Below are 6085 nucleotides of genomic sequence, written 5' to 3'. Positions count from 1 at the left end.
TCATCTATCTCCAAGACTGTCCTGTCCTTAGTCTGAATAACGACGAGTGCTTGTGCGCTCGCTTGCTTCTTTCCTCTTATGGAAATGCTATAGCATTCCCTCCCGGCTAACTGGTCTCCCTTCAACGTCCCGATGCCACTATAAGCCGGGAACTTGATGGCCAAATGCCTTACAGACGAGACTGCCCCCAGCCCTACTAGGGCGGGTCTCCCGAGCAGCACGTTGTAGGCCGATGGCAGGTCCACTACTACAAACTCCATCATCTTGGTTGCCGAGACTGGGTAGTCTCCCAAGGTCACAGGGAGTTCAATGGATCCCATACAGGCAATCCCTTCTCCTGAAAAACCGTACAGCGTCGTTGCACAAGCTTTTAGGTCACGAAGTGTGAGTCCCATCTTTTCTAAGGTGGCCTTATAGAGAATGTTCACTGAGCTCCCATTATCAATGAGAACTCGGTGAACCCTCTTATTCACGAGCTGGAGAGTGGTGACCAGTGGGTCGTTGTGAGGAAACTGAACATGGGACGCATTGTCCTCAGTAAAGGTTATAGGCTGAGATTCAACCTTTTGGTACTTTGGAGCTCTGGGTTCGGGTTCATAAGGGGACCCGTCCCCAGTTTTCAGCTCGTTCACGTATCGCTTCTAGGCGTTCTTGCCCGATCCTGTGAGGTGAGGCCCGCCCGAGATGGTTACCACATCTTCTCCATCAATCGGAGGGGGTCTCTCTTCTTCCCTAGCTTGGGAATTGTTGTTTTAAGCAAGCAGCACCGCAGCTATCCTCTGGCTGGTAGAAGCCTGATTATTTTTCTGGTTCCTAACATACTGCCTGAAGTATCCTCTCAAGATCAGTCCTTCGATCTCGTCCTTTAGTTGCCTGCATTCATCAGTAGTGTGCCCAGTATCTCTGTGAAATTGGCAATATTTATTGGAGTCTCTCTTGGACTTTTGATTTCTCATGGGGTCTGGACGCCTGAAAGGGACCTGGTTTTCATTAGCCAAGTAAATATTCTCCCGAGACTCGTTGAGCTCGGTGTACACCTTGTACATGGAGAAGTATCTTTCCCCTTTCTTCTTCTTTCCCCCTTCTGCCTCGAGGTTACTTCCTTCATTCTTCTTTCTTTTGGAAGGATTTTTGGCAGGTGGTTTCGAGGCTAACGGATCCACCGAGGTCGAGGCAGAGTTTACGTTTATCATTGTAGTTATGGACTGAGAGGTCATATTCAGCGTTGACCTCGCCTCTTATACATTGACAAACCTCTGAGCTCGTTCATTAAACTCGGTTAAGGACCTCACAGGCTTCCTCTGCATATCTTCCCAGAGGGGACTTCCCAGTATTACCCCAGCTTGGACGGCCATTAAATGACTGCTGTCGTCTACACCCCAAGCTTGGGTGATTTCCATATTGAATCTTCTAAGGTAGCCCTTCAACGTTTCATTTGGTTGTTGCCGAACATTGGTCAGGGTTGATGCCTCGGATCTTACCCCGATCATGGCTCTAAACTGCTTCTTGAAATCTTTCGACAACTGATCCCAAGAAGTGATTGAATGTCTCTTATATTTTTTGAACCAGTTTTTCGCTGGTCCTGTAAGCGATGCTGGAAATAACATGCATCTGAGCTCGTAACCCACATTACTTGCTCTCATTATAGTGTTAAATGTACTCAAATGACTATACGGGTCGGATTTCCCTTCAAAAGGTGGGACATGAGGAATCCAAAACCCTTGAGGAAACGGAGTGTTGGAAATGTGGGGAGCGAATGGTTCGAGCTCCTCATCAGAATCTTCGTTCCGATTCGAACCTTGCTCATTCTCTAAGAGCCTAAATGCTCTTTCCAGTTGATCGATACTATCCTGAACTGGGTCCACAGGGGGTCTCGCCTGAAATTGGTTATCATTGATCACAATTCTAGGCTCGCGCCTTCGCAGGGGATCCTTGCGCCCATTTAGGCGATCTCTCAGATCTGGGTTCGAGGGATTACCACTACCCTGATTCTGATTCAGGTGTTCCTGCAAGTCAGGGTGGTTCCTTTGGCTCCCAGTATTTCTACGTCCTTGATCATACATACTTGACTGATCTGGTGTCCCCTGAGTCGTCACTGGTGAGGCTTGTCGCATGAATGTTTCGAGATGGGTTCCTTTCAGGCTGCCTCGTCTATGCAGTGCGAGACCGAGACATTTGGCTTCTCGTAGGCTGGGCACCTCTCCATTCTCTAGCTGCTTCTCCATTCCCCTGCTTCCATCCAACCCGCCTTTCCCTATCACCCTGAGTTGGTTGTGTGTTCCTCCGAGGCGGTGAGGGATATCTTATTGGCGATGGAGGGAACCGTTGGGTGACGGTGGCTGCCACCTATTTCGGGGTCTGGATGGTCCCGAGTTCGCCTGTGCCGGCTCGGTAACATTCTGCCTGTTACTAGGATTCTGAGTCCAAGCCTCCGCAGGGGCTCAGTTATTCCCAGTTTCAGCTGGTAACTCAGCAATTGAGTTAACCAGAGCTCTAGCCTGGGTGTTTCTTCGGGGCCTCGAGGGAGCATGTTGCTCTGCCGGTGGCGGAGGTTGCTCCGTTCTTCTTGTGGCAGCGTTTTTGCGAGGTCGCCCACGAGGCCTGCGGGGAGGAACATGAACGTCCCGCGGAGGTGGGGCTTGGTTCTCAGGTGGAGGTTGAGGCTGAGCAGCCTGCGCCTCCATAGCTAACCTGGCCAGCTCCTCGTTCCGCTTTTTGGCCTCAGCCAACTGTTTTCTTAATTGTCGATTTTAGAGTTCCACAATGGGGACATACCTCTCGGGATTATAATACATGTCCTCATCGTCCCTGGGAAGCGGAGGTCCTTGAGAATCGGAGGACTCACTTCTTTCTTCTGGTTCTGGATTCATCATTGGCTGCTTCCCAGGGTGTCGTGGATAGTTTTCTTTAGAAAAATCCTGATCATTTGCGGCCATAGCTAATCAGGGATTGTACTACTTAAGGCTCTCAATGAAAGCACCAACCTGTTGACGCCATTTTTCGTCAACTTAAAATGTAGAGCAATTAAACAATAAGAACTATGGCACAGACGAATAATATGGTAGAACAACAAGAATTTTACGTGGTTCAGCAGTTAACTCTGCTTAGTCCACGAGTCTATTTTATTAAGACTTGGATTTTTCTGGAAATCCTTCAGGGATGAATTCTCCAGAATTTCTCTCAGTATATCAAAAGATCCGTCCTCTACAAATGTTCATGAACTCTCTATTTATAGAGAGTTTTCAGAGTTCATTCCCACATATTTCGGGAAGATACTTCTGCTTATTAATTAAAATAATGATATTAAATACTGTAACTCCTATATACAAGGAAACGTCCCCTAAAGACCAGGGGGCGAATAACAGACTTGTTAATATCCCTTTAATGTTGGGATGTTACAACAATAAATATCTTTAAATGCATGGAACGCGTTACATCAGATGACCCATTAAATCTTTCGAGGTCGGCAATCAGCATCATGTCGGTCCAGGTCTATAGATAAGTTATGAACTAGTCGCCTTACTCTAAGACCAGCTTGGAGCGGGTAGATACCAGCGAGGCTATTACATTCCGAGCTTGTACTCCTGCTAAGCTCGATCTTCTTGATTCGAAGACACCCGACAACGGATATACCCCGAGCTAAATTCTTTCGAGCTCATAAAGAACTTCGAGGTTAAATGTATTCGAGGTTGCCATCTTGATTCGAGGGTTTGACATCTGGGCCACGAACATGCGTTTTAGATATCTCGAGCTCACATTTGACGAGTCCAGCTTTTGAGGTCACAATCTCGGGTCTCGAAATCTGGGAGTAACAGCAACCACATGTCATCATTGTAGGTATATAATTTAATTATATTAATTAAAATTTATTTAATGAAAATATAATTTAATATTAATAAAATAGTATTTAATAGAAATTATATTAATATGATATCAAGATAAAAATAATTTAGTTCAACTCAGTACAAACATAAGTAGTATAGTCTCCAAAATGTAAAAAAAACACAAAATATTAATAAATTTAAAATTATAACATAACCAAAGGAAAAGTCATCTAAATTAATCACAAAGTCGTCATCATCGTCAGACTATTGTGGCTGTTGTGGTGGCTGTGGCTGCTGTGGTGGAAATTAGCCTGAGCTTGGAAAGTTCACCATCATGGATTGTATAAGGGGTGTTCATAAAATCGCCCACACCACACAAACCGCACAGCAATTTACGGTTTAGAATCCTTCGCGGTGCGGTTGCGATTTTTTTTTTGCCAAACCGCGCAGTGCAATGCGATTTGCGGTTTTAAATTTTATAAATGCAATTTAAACCACACCGCATCATTATATATTAACTTTTTTATATATTTTTTTTCTTTTTTATCACATTTAAAATTAATGCATAAATATTTATATAGTAAAATACACATAATATCTAGAACAAATATATAATGTTTTATAGGATGTTAATACATATTCCACTTCAATCTAAATATATTCTTCATTAACTAAAATCATTACTTCTATATTACATGTTTTCTTTGTTATTAGTTTGTTATATTTTTATCGCTTTGCTAAAAGTTTATTAGTTTGTTGTACATTTAATTATTTTGTTAAACACTCTGGTTATGAGATTTATTATGAATATTTATTAATTATAATGTTTAATTGTTAAATTATTTGGCGATAGGTATAAATCGCCCACACTGCACTGCACCACACCGTATTTTTGCGGTGCGCCTTATGCGATTTGAGGTCTATGCAGTGCGAGTTGCAGTTTGGAAAATTACTCAAACTGCATATGCGGTGCGGTCTAAAAAATTAGAGAAAAACCGCACCACCCACACCACGAACACCCCTAGATTGTATCATATTCGTGTCCAAGTTCACAGGTTGAAATTGTGGAGCTTTGATGTTCAGATTGGAAGCTTGCATAAATTGTTGCATTTGGAGGTTTGGGTCATGATGGCTTGACTGAAGTGTTGAACCATTGAATGGAAAGCCTCAGCTGGTACCATTGGAGGGTGACTATGGTCGACATAATGGTGATGCCTTTGACTGTGAAGAGGATCTAGTGGCGCTAAAGGCAAAGACACTGTTAGGAAAAATAGTATTTGCCTCAATGAAAATGGTAAGAAAATACAACTCTATGCAATAATATTACAAATAGATAATGATTGATTAAAAAGAGTGTTACAACTCTATAACTGAAAATACAAATAAATATAGAGAAAGAAGATGAAGAGGATTGAAATAGAAAATACAACTTTTGACAAAAAGATACAAATAAACTTGAGGTAGTAAAAAGAAAGATGTAGACGAGATTACAATTCTTAAGCAAAGATACAAGTAAATATAACAAGAATGATAAGAAGAAAAACAATAGAAGAAAATGAGAACAAGAACAAAATAATAAGATACTCTCACTCACACAACCAAAGTGAAGAGTGTTGGGGATCACCAAATTGAACAATGTTTGAAACCTTTGTCCAAAAGATTATTTCTCCCTAACTCAAGCACTAAGGGATCTCTCACAGATTATTCTGGAATTATCAAGCCTCAAGGTGTTTCTAGCCAAGTGCTCTAGTGGATAGAAAAGTTGTGTCTTTCAAGCGAGCTATAGGCTCCTATTTATAGAGTTTAGAGACACCCTTTGAATTTCAAATTCCACCAACCCTCATGGCTGTTACCAATATTTAATTGGATTAATATGGAATTAAAAATGAGATTTGGGAGTTATTTGGGTTTTTTGAGCCGTTCAACAAAGATTGAAAAAACTGAAAAAATGGTCAGTTTTGGCCTTTGGCCGCGGCCAGAGACATTAGTGGCCGCGGCCACCAACATTCAGTGGCTACAGCCATTGACCATTTTCAGCACTTAAAAATGTGCTATTTTTCCAAACGGTTCCAAACCCTCCCAAATGATTTTGTAACTCCCAAAACACATTATTGGGGCTAAAATCATATCTCTAACAATCATTTCACGTATGGCTTTATGAAATTCATCTCAATATTGTGTAACACCAAATTTACACAATAAAAGGTAATATTTTTAGAAGTTACAAATTTGTAACACCAAATATGTTACATTATTTGGAT

The sequence above is a fragment of the Humulus lupulus genome, chromosome 4 (assembly GCF_963169125.1).
Source record: "Humulus lupulus chromosome 4, drHumLupu1.1, whole genome shotgun sequence".
Taxonomy (NCBI): Eukaryota; Viridiplantae; Streptophyta; class Magnoliopsida; order Rosales; family Cannabaceae; genus Humulus; species Humulus lupulus.
This window is presented reverse-complemented; position numbering follows the sequence as displayed.